General features: G+C 35.2%; 1 protein-coding gene across 2 annotated transcripts in view; it reads left to right on the forward strand.

The window, feature by feature from the left end:
• Positions 1–17,928, forward strand: part of LUZP2 (leucine zipper protein 2) — a 323,334-nt gene that overhangs the window by 289,757 nt on the left and 15,649 nt on the right. The window lies entirely within an intron of this gene.

Below are 17,928 nucleotides of genomic sequence, written 5' to 3' on the forward strand. Positions count from 1 at the left end.
GGGGGGGGGGGGGGGGGGCGGGGGGGGGCCCCCGCCCCCCAGTTTGGGGGAAAAGGGGGGACCCCAACCCAAAAAAAAAAAAAAAAAAAAAAAAGAAGAATCAGATTTTTAGGACAACTATGACCATGAGTTTTTAAAACTAAGTGGGTGACCACAGGCTGAACAATGTGCTCCTTCGCACAACCAAATGACAGAAAGCTGTTAAAATGTTAAAAACAAAAACAAGATATGATTCCAGAGTATTCTTCTCATGACACTAATAAGCCCAGCATTACAGAGACATAATATTACAGGCGGATTCTTAATCACCAGAAGATAATAGAAAATATGAGTTGTGTACCCTGTGATTTTTCTCTAATAAATGCAATGAAATTCTATTTCTTGAACTCTGGCAAAATTAAGCGTAGATATCTATTATATGTAGATTTAAGAACCAGTCAATGACAATAATTGCTTTGAGTAGAATCAAAGTTAGGCTTCAATTCAAAATGAAAAGTGTCTGCTGAAATTATTCATGCTTGAAATAAAATAAAGCTACACCTAAAAAAAAGTAAAAAAAAAAAAAATAGAAAAATACTTTTTAAATGATCTCTATTTCCTCTACTGGCTGCCAAAATGGATTTAAAAAAATAAATTTACCAATACTTTGCCTTAAAACATTTGTATATATAAACATGTACCAAAACCATACAATTTGGAACATAACGTTAATGAAAAGTAGAAATAAAAGGCTATACAATTTACATCCAAGAATGGAAAGTATAAAAAATGTTTTAGGCAGAAAGGACAATTTTTGACGTATTTTAATAAGTCTTTGGCAATGCGAACAAATTGTCAGTGGCATGGAATTATTAGAGCAATACGACTTGAAACTAAATTGCAGAAGTTGTAGGATATACATCTATAAGTAATATTTAAAACTAGAGTGTGAGGGGCCCTGAGTTCCCAAACTAAGGAGTTTGATTTGAGTTAGGAGGACGTGAAGGTTTTCAAATGTTTATATCCAGCTGAGTGACAAAATCATGGTTTTAATTTAAAGGGTGGTGTTTTTATTTCTTGATATGTTTTTAAAACTGCTTACAAGCATGTTCTGGAACCTGTGAACTCAGGCAATCCTTTCACCTCTGCCTCCCAAAGTGCTGGGATGATAGACGTGAGCCATCGTGCTCGGCAAAAGCATGTTCTCATTTGAATGTAAAACTAAAACGTTTTAAGTGGCTTGTTAAGGTTTCTAAAAGCCAGATTCCAGTCTGTTTTTCTTACCAAGGATTGAAACTCTCAAAATCATAAATTGTTTTGTGTTACCTGTTTCTGTATTCCATTTTTTTTTTGTCCTCCTTTTCTGTGGCAACATGTCTCTCTTTAAAAAATTGCATAAGCAGCTGTTACCATGTTCTCGTCTCTGTCTGTATCTGGGTCTCTTCAAAAAATTGCTTCTGCTATCACAAAAATGAATGCAACCCGATCTCACTTGAATAGGCTTTGATTTATGGAGTCTCTAGTTCCAAGAAGCTACACATTCTATCTCAGAATGCTCAGTATTCGTAGCCTATAGACTCAATTACAGTTTGTGACAAAAAAGTAATAAAATGTGTGAAATAAATCAGATGGAAGCAGTAGGAATTAGTGAGATTTGTGTGAATATTAGTTTTGAAATTCTAGACTAGTAGTGGTTTTTAGCTCTGGCTTCAGAATAGAATCACCTGATGGGCTCTTACAAAATACTTATGCCCAGGACCCACTCCTAAAAGTTTAACACAGTATCCTGATGGGTGGGGTCTGAATATTAGTTGTATTTATTTGTTCAACTTTCTCCACATGATTTTAATGTACAGATAAATTTCACCAACAACATTTCACATATAAATGATCGTACAAATGCTTTTAGATACCAAGCAAGAATTCTGGAAATTTTAAATACATGAAACTGCAAAGCTGTTGTTCCTTGACTTGTCTAAATTTAACCAGGATATTATAATTTGTTTTAAATATTGTGAAATGTGTGGCTTCCATTTCAATATAGCTGTATAAAAATAAAAGCTATAGACTGCCACTCGGGTTGCTTTATTGAATGTCCAAACTGACTAAGAAAGCAGAACATAGTTTTATACTTAAAAAGAACAAAATAAATGTCACCATATTTCCATATTTATATTTTGTATATTTGTGTGTATATTTTGTGTGTCTATTTTAGAATATTGATATATGCTTTATTATTATTATTTTATTATAAAGTTGTGGAGTACAATTCAGGGTTAGGTATACAAATGTTGATTATGCAGGTACTCTTGTTGATGAGGAATGCCCCTCCCTCCCCTAGCAGTTTCCCTCAACTACCAATCCCACCCCCATCACCTGATAGTTTCCCACTACTGCCAGTTCCTTTCTTATTGTATTATAATTGTTCAAGGTCCACTTATGAGTGAGAATAAATGGTACTCTGTTCTTTGTTTCTGTGATAGATCACTGAGTATGATCGACTCTAAATCCATCCAAGTTGCTGCGAAGTTTGTATGTTTGTCCTTCTTTATGGCTGCATAATTTTCCATGAGTATGTGTACCACATTTTTTTATCCAGTTCAGCTTCGATGGGCAACATGGTTGATTCCATGTTTTTGCTATTGAGAATAGAGCTGCAACAAACATATGTGTGCCAGTATCTTTTTGGTAGAATGATTTGAGTTCTTTCGGGTATATTCCCAATAGGGAAATTGCTGAATTATATGGAAGGTCAATTTCTAGTTCTTTCAGAAATCACCACACTGTCTTTCAAAGAGGTTGAGCTAGTTTGCATTTTCACCGGCAGTGTAGAGGCCTTTCTTTTTCCCTACATCCTCACCAGCATCTGTTGTTGTTTGTTTTATTAATGATGGTCATTCTTACTGGGGTTAGATGCAATATGGTTTTGATTTTCATTTATCTGAAGATGAGTGGGTTGAGCACTTTTTCATGTGTCTGTTGGCTGCCTGTATATCTTCTTTTGAGAAGTGTCTATTCATGCCTTTTGCCCACTTTTTAATGGGGTTGTTTGTTTTGTTTTTTTTTTCCTTTCGGCATGTTTGAGTTCCTTATAGATACTAGATGTTATGTCTTTGCCAGATATACAGTTGGCAAGTATTTTTTCCTATTCTATGGGCTGTCTCCCTGTTCTCTTGATGATTTCTTTAGCATTGCAGAATCTTGTGAGTTTGATGAGGTCCCACTTGTCTATCTTATTTCTTAAGGTATGGGCATTTAGGATTCTGAACAGGAAATAGCTGCCAGTTCAATTTCCATAAGGGTGTCTCCTGCGTATCCTAAGATTCTTATAGTTTGAGGTTTTACGTTTAGATCTTTGATACATTTAGAGTTAATTTTTGTGTATGGTGATAGGTAGGGGCCCTGTTTCAATCTTCTGCATGTGATCAGACAGTTTTTCCAGCACCATTTACTGAATAGGTTCTCCTCTCCCCAGTGGTTGTTGTTGAAGGCTTTGTCAAAGATGAATTGGTTGAAGAATTGAGGGTTTGCTTCTGGAATCTCTATCCTGTTCCTTTGGTCTATGTGCCTGTTTTTGTACCAATACCAGGCTGTTTTGATTACTGTGACCTTATAGTTAAGTTTGAAATCTGGAAGTGTGGTACCCCCTGCTTTGATTCTTTTGCTAAGGATTGTTTTGGCTATTCATGGTCATTTAGGTTTCCAAATGAATTCTGTATTGTCATTTCCAGGTCTGAGAAGAATGATGTTGGTAACTTAATGGGTATTGCATTGAATCTGTAGATTGCCTTTTGTAGGATGGACATTTTAACAATGTTGATTCTTCCTATCCATGAGCATGGAATACTTTTTTCCAGTTTTTTTGTGTCTTCTTGGGTTTCTTTGAGCAGCGTTTTGTAGTTCTCATTGTAAAGGTCTTTCCCATCTCTGGTTAGGAAGGTGTCAAGGTATTTCTTTTTTTTGTGGCTATTGTGAATAGAATTGTGCTTTTAATTTGGGTCTCTGCCTGCTTGTTGTTTATGTATAGGAATGCAACTGTCTTTTGCACATTTATTTTGTACCCTGAGACTTTCCAAAGTCCTTTATCAGTGCAAGCAGGTTTTTGACAGATTCTCTTGGATTTTCGAGGTATAGGATCAAATCATCGGCAAAGAGGGATAACATGACTTCTTCTTTTCCTATTTGGATATCCCTTATTTCCTTCTCTTGTCTAATTGCCCTAGCTAGGACTTCCAACACAATGTTGAACAAGAGGTGTGAGAGTGGAAAGCCTTGTTTTATTTCAGTTTTCAGGGGAAATGTTTCCGGTTTCTGTACATTTAGCAATATGTTAACTGTGGGTTTAACATAGACGGCACTTACTATTTTGAGGTATGTTCCTTCTATAACTAGGTATTTGAGGGTTTTATCAAGAAAGCATGCTGGATTTTATCAAAAGCTTTTTTTGCATCTAATGACATAATCATGTGGTTCTTGGTTTTACATCTGTTGATGTATTTAATTACATTTATGATCTTGTGAATGTTGAACAAACCCTCCATCCTGGGGATGAAGCCTACTTGGTCATGGCAGATGATATTTGAGATGTGATTTTGGATCTGATTTGCTAGAATCTTGTTGAGGATTTTTGCATCTATATTCATAAGTGATATTGGCCTGTAGAGCTTCATTAAATGATTTGGGGAGAATTCCATCTTTCTCAATTGCCTGGAATACTTTCAGTAGGATTGGTATCAGCTCCTCCTTGTACATTTTGGAGAATTCTGCTGCAAGCCATGTGGCTCAGAGTTTGTTTGTTTGTTTTTGTATGTAGCTTTTGTATGACAGAGTCAATTTCCTGGATTGTTATTGGTCTATTTAGTGTCTCAATGTTTTCTTGTTTTAACCTGGGGAGGTTTTGTGATGTCATAAAGTCCTCCATTTCATTTATGTTATCAGGTTTGTTTCCATATAGTTGTACATAGCCATCTCTGATAATCTTTCATGTTTCTTTGGGGTCACTTGTGATTTGATCTTTTGTATTTCTGAATGTGTTTATTTATTTATTTTTTCCTCACTTTTTCTTGGTCATTCTGGTCAAGGGCCCATCAATCTTGTTAATTCTTTCAAAGAACCAGCTTTTTGTTTGGTTGATATTTTCTATGATATTTTTGTCTTCTATTTTCCATATTTGGGCTCTTATTTTTGTGATTTGGATTCTTCTGCTAAAGTTGGAGTTTTGATGGTCTTCGCTTTCCAGCTCCCTTAGGTGATTCGTTAAGCTCTCCACTTGTGATCTTTCCTTATTCTTGATGTGTGCTCGTAGAGATATACATTCCTCTCTTAGAACTGATTTCATGGCATCCCAGAAGTTTTGGTAGGATGTTTCTCATTTTCATTTGTTTCCAGTAATCTTTTAATTTCTGCTTTGCTTTCAGTGTTGACCCAGTAGTTGTTCATCATCATGCTGTTTTATGTCCTTGTTTTTGTGGGCTTTGGGGAAATGTTGTTGGTTTTGATATTAATTTTTATTCCACTGTGGTCTGAGAATGTACATGGCAAGATTTCAACCTTATGGAATTTGTTTATACTTGATTTATGGCCCAGATGAGATTGATCCTGGAGTACATTCCATGCTGATGAGTAGAATGTATATTCTATGGATGGGAGGTGGAATGATCTGTAGGTACCTATTAAGTCCATTTGTTCGATTGTCAAATTTGCTTTCTGAATCTCCTTGTTGATTTTTTACCTTGATGATCTAACTAGGGTTGTTAGTGGGGTATTCCAGTCCCTTGCAAAAATACTGTTAGAGTCAATATATATTTTTTAGTTTACTTAATAGTACCTTATAAATGCTGGTGCTCCTGTGTTGGGTGCACGTATGATTAGTATGGATATTTCTTGTTGATGGATTGAACCTTTTATCATTAAGTAGTGTCCTTTTGCATCTTTTTCAATTCTTGTTAGCTTAAAGGTTGCTTTGTCTGATTTTAAGATTGCAACTCCTGCCTTATTTTGCAATGTATTTGCCTGGAAACTTGTTTTCCATCCTTTAACTTTGAGCCTGTGTGTCCCCTGTTGTGAGATAAGTTTCTTGGATACAGCATGGTTTCTTATCCAGTTTGCCATTCTGTGTCTTTTCAATGGTGCATTTAGTCCATTCACATTGAGGCTGATTATTGAAATGTGATTTTTTTACCACTGTCATAAGGTTCTTATAAAGTTTTTTCTTTGTTTGTTTTCTTTTGACTTTGAGGTTAACGTATGTGTGTGTTTTCAAGTTTCTGTTGTGCTGCATTCTCTGTTGATTATGTGCTCTGTCATTCTCTTGGGAAATATGTCATCATTCTTTTTTTTCTTTCTTTCTTCTGTGCTTAATACCTTTTTAAGTGTCTCCTGTAGAACTGGTTTGGAAGCTGCATAATCTCTTAGGGATTAAATGTCTGGGAAGGACTGTAGCTCTCCATCACTGATGAAGCTGAGTTTGACTGGATATGAAATTCTTGGTTGAAATTGTTTATCTTTGAGGACTTTGACTATAGGACTCCTGTCCCTTCTTGCTTGTAGTGTTTCTGGCAATAGGTCTGCTGCCATTCTGATTGGTTTTCCCCAGTAGGTAGTCTGACCTTTCTCTCTTGCTGCCCTTAGGATTTTTTCTTTTGTGTTTACTTTGTGTAGGTGAATTACTATGTGTCTAGGGGTTGGACTTCTCTTTTGATGTTTTGTGGGGGTTCTCTGTATCTCTTGTGCTTGACTGGTCACATATCTGGTGAGATGGGGAAAGTATTCTTGGAGTACCTACTGGAATACTTGCTTCAAGCTTTCTCCATTTCCCTTTCTTTTACTCAGATACCAATCAGGTGTAAGTTCAGCCTCTTGATATAATTGCACATCTCTTGTAGGTTTTGTTCTTTCTTTCTGAATCTTCTTTCTGTGTTTTTTACAGATCAGATTAATTCCTTGTTCTATCTTAGTTCTGAGATTCTTTCTTAAGCTAGATTAATTTTGCTTTCCATGCTTGACATCTTGTTATTTATTTTGTGGATGAAATTTTTCATTGCCAAAATCTCTGTTACAAGTTATTTCAGTGTTGCTTCTTATCTTTCTTGAGTCTTATACACTCTTTCCATCCATTCCCTAATCCCTGTTATTCTGGGGCCAGTTGTTGGTAACTTCCATTGTTTGGTTATCAAGGCTGATTTTCCAAGAGTTTTGTCTTTGGTAAACTTGAAATTGCTTGAGTACTTCCTTTGGTTTTCCTCATTTGTGACAGACCTCTTGTTTTTCTCTTTAGTTCTGTTATTCAGTGTCAGTGGTAAAGGCTTTCCCTTCTGATGATTGCTCAGTCCTCTATTCTTCCCTGATTTGGTCTCTGGATTTGTTCTATTTTTTGTAGGACAGTGAATGGAAAGCTTTGCTGTCTCTTGTAGGTTTTTAAATTTGAATAAAGTAGGGGATGGGATGCTAGGATTCCAAAACTACTTGCAAATTACAATGTTCACTTATTGTGGTATGTGTTTCCTGAAAGCCACTCCCCACGACCACTCTATATGACGATGCGAAGCAGAAACCAATGCCTAAAAACAATTGAACACATACACACACACCCCAAAACAAACTGGAGTAACAACAAAGTAAATCAAAACAGCAACAACAAAAAATGAAGAAAACTACCCCCCCCCACACATGCCTAGAACAAAGTGAATAGAGAAGAGAAACAGAAAGACTGAAGGGGGGGAAAGGGGGAATTCAGGTCAAACTCTTACACATCTATTGACACACACCTTAAACTATAAAAAAATGAAAATAAAGAACCCCAGAAGAACAAAAGAGCCAAAACAAACCAACAAGAACAACGAAATTGAAAGAGGAGTACTCAATCATTCACATACACACATAAATAAAAAATGACAAATGAAAGAAGAAAGAAACAAAAAAAGAAAAGAAAAAATGTTTTTGGGGGGGATGCTGATCTAACCCTCACACACACATTCGGCACAAAGGAAAAATATTTTTTAAATGGATGAACTAACAGTCAAAAAAATTTAAAACTTCATTGAAAAAATTGAAAATTAAAAACAAGGCTCTGTCCTTGTTCCTCCAATCAGACCTCTTCTGCAGAGCCACATCTTTTTACTCTCTCCACAGGGAACAAAGCAGGGAAGGAGGAGGGGCAGTGGAAATGGGTGGGGTTGCAGGCCTGCCCTCCCACTCATATGGTCTCTGAGATCTCTGGTGGGGAGGTATGGGACTGTTTCTTCCCCAGGTATGTACTAGCAGGGTTGCCCTGCCAGGCCTAACCTGGAATGGGGTTTTCCTACTGCGACTGCCGTCCAGGCTCCAACTGGGTTTTTTCCTCTCAGTCGCGACCTAGCTGTGTGGGTCTCACGTTCAGAGAATTGTTGGGGCGGAGGGGGTTTCAAAGTTTGTGTTTTCAGGATATTCCCTCTGGGTCACGATCAATCCCTGAGTAGTTGCAACACTAGTCACAGAGATCAGGTCTGTTGCTCTGTGGTGAGCAGGTGGGAACACTTTCCTGCACCACCTTCGAGATGGTGGTGGGGTGCCTCTCTTGTCCTCTTTCGTGGAACTTTGCCTCTGGACTCCCTCCACAGCCCCTGGTGCCAGTTCCCTGCCAGGCATTGAAGTGGTGAGGCAAAGCCAGGAGCCAGCAGTCTCCCTCCTGCTGCAATGGTGAGGGAGAGCCTGGGGCGATGGTTTTTCCCCACCACTTTTTCGCAGTAAAACTTTTGTTCATTTAAAAAAAAAAAAAAAAAAAGGGCGCTCAGCTTCTGCAACCTGGGAAGAGCCAGGGACGAAGTAGAGAAGCTGCAGCACCAGCTGTTTCACCAGGGACCTGGCCACTTGCTCAGGAGCCCCTACTTAGTCTCTCCTAGCATTTTCTTCCCCAGTAGGGTTTGTTGATTAAATAAAAGAAGGAGAAGAAAAAGAAAATAGTGCTCGGCTTCTGCGTCCCAGGAGTTGCTAGGATCCAAGTTCAGCCACTGTGGCACCAGCTGCTGCACCAGGAGAGTCCTGGCCGCTAGCTCACTCACAGCCCACTTGCTCACCAGCGCACACAAAATTCCCCATATACTCACTCACTCACACCGGGACTCGCATAGTCCGACTGGCTGGGCCACCCTCTTCCTGACCTCTAATATATGCTTTTTATAACTTGCCTTTAATCAGAGATTAACTCAGTACTTCTTAGTTTTATAAAAGGAGAGAGAGTATACGGCAGTGTAGTTTAATTTTCTTTTTAATGCCCTTATTTGACAAAATTAATAGTTACCAACTTAATTCCTATTTTGTTCTCAAATATGACTTTAAGCTATATGAAATTTAAAAGTCCAGGAACCACTAATTTAGGGGATTTAAAAATTATAAAAGCGAGATAAAGTCAGGAATGGAATCTAGGCAGATGACAGAAATATTAGATCTAGTTCATGCATGATGGTATTCAGTCCAACCATGTCTTTAAAAATATCCTACAGGCCAGGTTCTGTGTCTAGCCTGTAATGCCAGCACTTTGGGAGGCCGAGGCAAGGGTATTACCTGAACCCGCAGGTTTGAGACCAGTCCGGGCAACTTGACGAGACCTTGTCTCTACAATAAATCAAAAGTAGTGTGGCATGGTAGTGCATGCCTATAGTTCTGGCTACTTGGAAGACTGAGGCGGAAGGATCACTGGATCCCAGCTGGTTGACATTGGAGTGGTCATGAGTGTGCCATGGTACTCCAACCTGGGTGACAGAGTGAGACACTGACTCAAAAAAAGGTTCTAACCGCCGGGTCTAATTATCACTGCTAGAAAATGTTGAAATCTTCCACTGTAATAGTGAATTTATCTATTTTTCCTTGCAGTTCTGTCAGTCTTTGCCTTATATATTTTGACGTTCTGTTGTTAGGTTCATGCATGTTAAAAATCGCTATGTATTTTTGAAAATGGACCCCTTTATTATTCAGTTATGCTCCCTTTATCTCTTTTTTTCTCTAAAATTAGCTTTTTCTGACATTAATATGACTATTCCACCTTTTTTTGACAAATGTTCACAGTCATATCTTTCTCCATTTACTTTTATTCTATCTTTTCTTTATAAAGTGATGTTCTAGAAAATGTTGTTTGTGTTTTTTAAATCCCTTCCACTGTCTTCTGGATCTCTTTATATTTGAAGTAAACATTGATATAGTTGAATTAATGTCTGTCATTTCTTGTAATTTTTCGAATTTATTTCACTTGTGATGTCTTTTATCTTGTAATGTCTTCCCTGGTTTTAATTGTGAAATTTATAAATTCATCTTTCTCTTTCCTTGACACATCAACTAGATGTATTTTTTCAACTCTGTTAGGTTGCAATGTGGCTTTGCAACACTCTATATCCACTTTCAGTACAATATATCATTCCATGGATTGTGAAAGTAGCTTAGAGCATTTCCACTTTCCTCCTTGCCATTGTGTAAAAAATCACTGTCATTCATTTCACTTAACTGTAAGACATAATCGTCACATAGATTGTTCCTGTTATTATTTTGAATGAACTGGTTTTTTTAGATCAAGAAAGAATAAGAAAAAAAATGAAAAAAGTATAATTTTAACTTCATTTATTCCTTCTTGAATGCTCTTTCTTTCTTTTGGAAGATTATAATTTTTGATCTATATAATTTTCTTTCTCTTTGAAAAACTTTTTACACTTTTGAAAGGCAATTGTACTGGTGACAAATTCTTTCATTTTTTTTTGAGAAAGTCTTTATTTCTTTTTCAGTGTTAAAGGAAAATCTCGCTCGTTCTAGGTTTTTAAGTTGGTTTGGAGTTTTTGTTGTTAGTGTTGTTAGTTTATTTAAATACTAAATATTTTACTTCACTCTCCTCTTACTTACATAGATTCTTAATAAAAATTTTATTTGATTCTTATCTTTTTTTCTTTTTACAAATCACTTTCTTCCTTTTGATTATCTCAAATTTCTCTATGGTTTTCTGTAGTCTGAATGTAGTATGCTTAGGCATACTTTTGAAAGTATTTACCCTACTTGTTCTCTAATATTTCTGGATTTTTGGTTGATTTATAGCTGTACTTTGGAAAATTCTCAACGTTATTACTTTCAATATTTCTTCTGATTATTTCTTTCTTCTCCACTGGTATTTTCATTACGTGTATGCTACTCTTTTTCTAACTGTCTCAAAGTTGTTTATCTTGTCCTTTTCCCCCCCACTATTTTCTCTATGCATTCATCCAAATTTGGGATGTTTCTATCAACATATTTTCAAGTTTATTGTTTTCAGTGATTCATGTCATGTAAATTGATGTCTTTCTAAGATATTATCATTTCTGTTCAATGATTTTAATTTCTAGCATTTCCTTCCGATTCTTATATTTTCCTTTTCTATACTCTCATTATTCAGTTGATCATGCATGCCATTATATTTTTTCTTGGGAAACTTAGTATATCAATTATAGTTATTTTAAATTTCTCAGTCTGATAATTTGAATCACTCTGCCATGTCTGAATATGGTTCTGCTTGCTTTCCTTATCTCTTCGATAGTGTACTTATTTTGACTTTTACAATGTATCTACTTTTTTGTTAAAAGTCAAACAAAATGTTTTGGGTAAAAGGAACTAAAGTAGGTGAAAATTTAGTGTGATGTTTTATGTTTATCTGACTAGAAATTAGGTCTTTTTTTTTTCTTATTTGCTTTATTTTTGTGTCAAAGATTTCGATTTCTTTTAGAATCCCACTTTTTATCAACTTTGTTTTCTTTGTTTCCCTACACCCTTCGTCTTAAATACAGTCCAAGACTTGTAATTCTTTTATCTGTAATTACCATTATCACATAGGAACCCTTTTCATGTGATGATAAGGTGTGGGCAGTGAGAAAGTAGTTTAAAATTGCTTCATTAGAGTTCAGTTACTCAGTGAAAAAGGCCAATGAGCTGAACTGTGAATCTCATAAGTGCTTTGTGGATTTTCTTTTCTTTTCTGCCTGTAGAAGAGATAGAAAGCTTAGATGGGGCTTAAGTTTAGTCATTTTTTTTTCCTCTTACATCAGATAAGTCTCTCTCTCTCTCTCTCTTTTTTTTACCTTACCTTACTGCATATGCCTTTGCTGTGGATAATGTGTGTTTATTTCAAAATGGTTACTCATCCCCCAAGCATAGTTTAAAATGGTTCCTTTTCCATCTCAATTAACAAACATGAGCACATATACTCTATTCTGTGATCTGCAATGATAAAACCCAATTGAGATAAAGTCCACAGTAGTGTAAGTTCTCCCCCACCTAGACTAGAACCCTAGGAGTTTTCATATCAATATGCAACAACTTATTTTAAAAACTGTATAAGTATTTTTACCAGCTACTTGTTCCAGTAACTTTTGCTTATGATAGCTCACCTGGATTCTCTGGTTTACCTCTCCCTCCAAGTTTTAGAACAGTGGTTTTCTCCTGTAACCTCAATTATTTGATAGCTATAAAAAAAGTTATATCAGTGTGTTCATCTTTTTTTCTTGTGAAGATGAAAGTGGAGATGTTCAAGTTGTTAACATGTTAAAGCAGAAATGTGAAGTCCTGGATCTTGTCATTTGTAACACAAACATGTTTTATTTCATTATTATCTAATTGATCATTTTTGCATTGTGTATGCTTTTGATCTCTCTAAAAACTTTTACTTGCTCCAAGCACAGAGATATGTTTTCTGATAAAATATTTAGTTTTGTTGCTTACATTTTGATCAACAGTCTATTATGAGTTACTTTCTGTAGATGATGTCAGATAAGATTCTCCATTAATTATTTCTATGTTGATATTCAGTTTTCTCAGTCTTTACAATTTTTTAAAATTTCCTTTTCTATTTATCTGCATTAGCACCTTTGTCAAAAAACAATTGACCACATATTTAAGTTTATTTCTTAATTTCAATTCAGTTTTATTGATCTATATGTTTATTCTTATGCCAATACCATACTATCTTTTTCCCCCCCTTTTTTAGAAAGCAGGATTTATTGAGAGGACAATGGGAGGGGACCCAAAGGTGTTGCCCACTGTCTTGATTACTGTAGCTTTATAGTAAGTTTTGAAATTAGGAAGTTAAAATATTGTGACTGCTATTACTTTTCAAGACTGTATTGGTTATTATTAGTCCCTTATATGTCTTTGTAAGTAATAGGATCTGTTCATGAATTTCAATTAAAAAGTTTGCTTAAAAATTGATGGGATACCTTTTATCTATAGATCAACTTTAAGAGAAATGCCATATCAGTAATACTGATACGTTCAATTCATCAACAATGAATGCCTTTCTATTTGCATAAATCTTTTAAAATTGCCTTCAGTAATGATTTATATTTTTCAGTGTGAAGTCTTGCTTTTGTCTTCATTATTCCTAAGTATTTTTCTCTTTTTTATACTATTATAAATAGAGTCTTTAAAATTTCATTTTCAGATTGTTAATTGCTGGTATGTAAAAACTCAAGTGATTTTTGCATATTGATCTAGTATCAGATTTAAGGGTTTTAGCTATAACCTCTGAGATGAATGGGGATTAGATTTGCAGAATATATATGAGGAGTTGTATGTAGATTTCAAATAATGATTATGCTACATCCGGAATAAGAAAGACAAATCTTTTAAAAAATTTTTCTTATTAATTTACATCGATAAATCATGTTACCTTCTAGAAATGGCACTTCTAAATGCAACAGTGATAAATGAAGAGTTTCTTATAAAGCCTATGGTGAAAGGTGGGGAGGGAAAGTTCAAATTAAAAGTTGATTGTGTTCACTTATGTTTCAACCAAATTCTAGCTGTATAATCATAGATATTTAACACTTTTGAGACACCTGTCCTTCTCTTAAAAAGAAAGATAAATATCTGTTGCTTAATATAACTTGTTAAGCTGGGCTCGGTGGCTCAGCCTGTAATCCCGTGCCTTGGGAGGCTGAGGTGAATGAATTGCTTGAGCCCATGGGTTCGAGATCCGCCTGGGGAACTTGGTGAGACCTCATCTCTACAATAAATCAAAAAATTAGCCAGGTGTGGTAGCGCACGCCTGTAATTCCAGCTACTTGGAAGACTGAGGCGGAAGGATCGCCGGAGCCCAGCAGGTCGAGGCTACGGTGACCGGGAGTGGCCACTACACTCCAGTCTGGGCGACAGAGTGATACTCCAACTCAATAATAATAATAATAATAATAATAATAATAACAACAATAATACAACTTGTTGAAAGAATCTATTGAGATAGTCCAGTTTAACTATTAGTGTACGACTGGCAGAGTAAGTTCTCAATAATTATCACTTTCATTTCCTGATGCAAAGCTATGCCTCTCACGTGAAGACCCAATCAATATTTTTGGATTAAAAGATGACAAAAGCTGTCTCAAAAAAAATCCTGTAATTTGAAATAAAAAGTAGCCTCATTCAGTGCCACATCACAGGACAAAATGATGAGCAGCTGGTGGAAATAGCTATAGGAAAAATAATATATCAGTCGATTATAATAATGAATTCACTGAGAAGTATCTGAGAATAAAATTAGCAGTTGGAGGAAGTATTATATTATATGTTAGAATAATGCAAAATGAACCTTCTAGAGTATAGTCAAGCAATGAAGCATTAGCATGGAGGAACAGAACGATCATGTTAGCATCCCTTTCAGTTTCAGGATTCTATGATCACTAGCAACCTCATGGGAGCTGACTGGAGCACATTCAATCTCTCAGTAAATAGATAATAAAAGTTATGCATTTGGTTTCCTGTGAGTCACTCTGGAGACTGAATAACAAAGGACAGAAAGCATGCAAATCACATACAGCTTAGATTTCAATACGAACTTCTTCGCAGTTTCAAACATTGCCAATCTGGGAAGTAATTTTATTATTCAGATCTCTTATCAATACAAAGTATCTGAAAATAAACTGAGCCATTTGAGGAAGTACTTTAGCAAGACTGTAATCATCAGGTCAACAGGCAAAACTGATTACTCACACATTATTAATCAGTAGCTCTGTGACAGAACCCAGGAATGGGTACTATTTTAATAATGCCATTCAGATATTCTTTTGTAAGTATTTCATGTCAAACACTTGGATAAACTTTCTTGCTGCTTTATTACAAGTTTATTCTGATAATTATATATAATGGATATTAAAGTTGTCATGTTCAACCATGACATAGTTGTTTTCATTAGTTCCTTCTAAAAAGTTTCTCTACAGTTTTTATATTCAAAGTCTCAAAATATTCTATAACCAAACACTAAAACTTGGAATTAGAAAACAGGCTTACTTTTAGATATCTTTGTGTGTTTGTTTCACTTTCTGCCTATGCCGTATGCAAGCCAAGGAGGGTCACTTAGGAAATCACATCTGGTTTCCTGCGTCTTTTTTTCTTTTAAGTTGACTTAGAAAACTTGAAATGGATCACTAAAGGTTTTTCAGTACATTCAATTTACAGATTGGGGTAAGTTTAAATTACTCTAAAAGCAACCTTGCATAAATAATAATACTGAAGTCACATTGAAAAAACAAAGGATGTACCTAATCCTTCCCATTTTCTGAAGCTTTCAAATGTGCCTTATATTGTTTAATAGCATATCAAGAATTAAAGACAATGAACATTTTACTTTAATTTCCACTTAGGGATTAAGAGTTAGTGCTCAGTGTAGATGCATTTTCCAATGTTCCTGACTCCTATAAAGAGCAAACATTTAATTTTTCTTACTGTGCTGAGGAAAATGAAAAACACAAATGGCTTACATTTAGCACTAGGAGCAGTTGCTCAATTTTTTTGCCATTACATCTGCTTGCAAGTCTCTGACCAAAGGGAGTCTATTCAACAGCAAAGCATTGCCTGGGGAAATGGAAGGAGAAAATGTGCAGAAAATAAATTCTAGAGCTACAAGCAGCAAATCATGCCAACTTTTTCATGTTAAAACAATTTTGACTGAGATTTAAGAAATCCTGGTTTGCTATTATATCCAACATTCATCCTGTGGCATTTGATGGCCTTGATGAGTTGTTGGCAGAGGACTGGTTAACAGAATTCTCTAGGCAAGTCATGCCCTGCTATAATCAGGCAGAGAGACCACACACCATTATCATTCTGGGCTATATTCCATCAGACCATCTGAAGAGGTTGGCTTCATTGGAAACATTCTTTATTGTGCTATGGTGGTATTTTTCAAGAAGGAGGAGGCATCTTTCCAAATAAAGCAGGGATGGTAGATACTTTCCAAAGCTCTTTAGAGAAATTTTATGTTTTTTCTCATGTAAATCTCCATGTTTATTATCTATAACACCTTAGTCTAAAGCATGCCAGAATGCGAGTTTTATTGTTATTTTTTCCAGAAACAATACAGCAAGCTTATGAATTGTGGTTAATCTATTGACATGATAAACAATGATAACCGTAAGCATGCTGACGTCTATTATAAACGTATTGTCCAAACAGGGATGTAGAAATACACTGATAATCTGATAAATGATAACTTGACTCCATCTATCTACCTACAGGACACATAAGAGTTTCCTCCTCCGAGTCCCCACAGTGCTTGGTTTATACATGTACTTTATTCATTATCACAGTACACTTTGCATTTTTATTATTTTCATAAGGCTTATCTTTAGAATTATTTAATAAACAATTTGAAGACAGAGGCTACATAAAAATCTTCATGTTGTAGATTGATGTTCAGAAAGGAAACGTGGCTTGCTTAGAAGCACTTGCTTAGGGAACATTGGTGTCAGAATTTGTCTCCTACCCACTCTAACACTACTACCATTGGCCCATGAAAAAAACTCAAGCTTTTCATCTTGATTCAATGCTGCATTTTACAATCTTTTAACACTTGCTATTAATTTTCTGACTTTGTGAATATTAAGACATTACTAAACTGTTATTATATAATAAACAGGATAAATTCATTTTCTATACAAAGTAACATGACAGAAAAATTCAGTGAAAATGCATTCATGTTTCTAAGTAGCTTGCCATTTGATTCTCCTTTGTAATATTCTGAAAAGTGTGTTTGTTTTTAGTCTCTAGCTTTTTCTATATCTTTATTAAATATACAGAATGACCTGGACTTTTGTGGCTGTTCATAGATATTTTTTGTTGGTAGAATTTCAGGTTTCCAGATTGTATATTTGTATTACTTATTTTGAGTTGTTTTAATATTTTAAAGAAAAATAATAAAAAATATATCTAATCTCCATTCTAAAGTGTTTAATAGCAATAACAAAGTTATAGCAATTAGCAAGGTCAAATACAAGCTAAATGAATATTTGACAGTGAATTTCTAAAAAATCATTGCATTTACATTGATTGTTAAAAGTTTATTTTTTTATTTCTGAAAATAGTAATAGAGTGTAATTAAAAATAAACAAAAGCAAAAGAGGACATTCATTTTTTGAGAAGTATTCCCATGATTGCTCATTCTGTCATCTTACCTTTTTGAAAAAGCCATTCTAAGTATTTAACATTTTTCATAAATAATTTTCAAATAGGATGTCTGCATTAAAGCTAAAGATATGAATGTGTCCTAATGAAAATCTTCTGACACATTTGAATGCCTAAGTTAGATTAGATGGACTGATTGATTTGATGTTTGTGTCTTGATGAAAGAAATAAAACAAAATGAATCCTTCAAGGCTGAGCTATTCAAGAAGGATGAGTGGTTGATTAATTAAAACTCTTCTTCTTTTTTAACCCTGTTAAATTATAAATACAAAAAAGATAACAGAACAGACCATAGAACAAGGAAGAAACCAAATTCTTTAGCATTAAGGTATTAGAATCCATATGTTGACCACAGAATTGTAAAATTAAAGTGAATATTAGTGCTTTGATTACCATAGGAATCAAATATTTTTTAACTAGAATCAACCATGCTGTCCATCAAAAGAGGACTGGATTAAAAAAATGTGGTACATATACACGATGAAATACTATGCAGTCATAAAAAAGAACAAA

This window comes from Carlito syrichta, unplaced genomic scaffold, assembly GCF_000164805.1.
Source record: "Carlito syrichta isolate Samal-C Ts95f unplaced genomic scaffold, Tarsius_syrichta-2.0.1 Scaffold304030, whole genome shotgun sequence".
Taxonomy (NCBI): domain Eukaryota; kingdom Metazoa; phylum Chordata; class Mammalia; order Primates; family Tarsiidae; genus Carlito; species Carlito syrichta.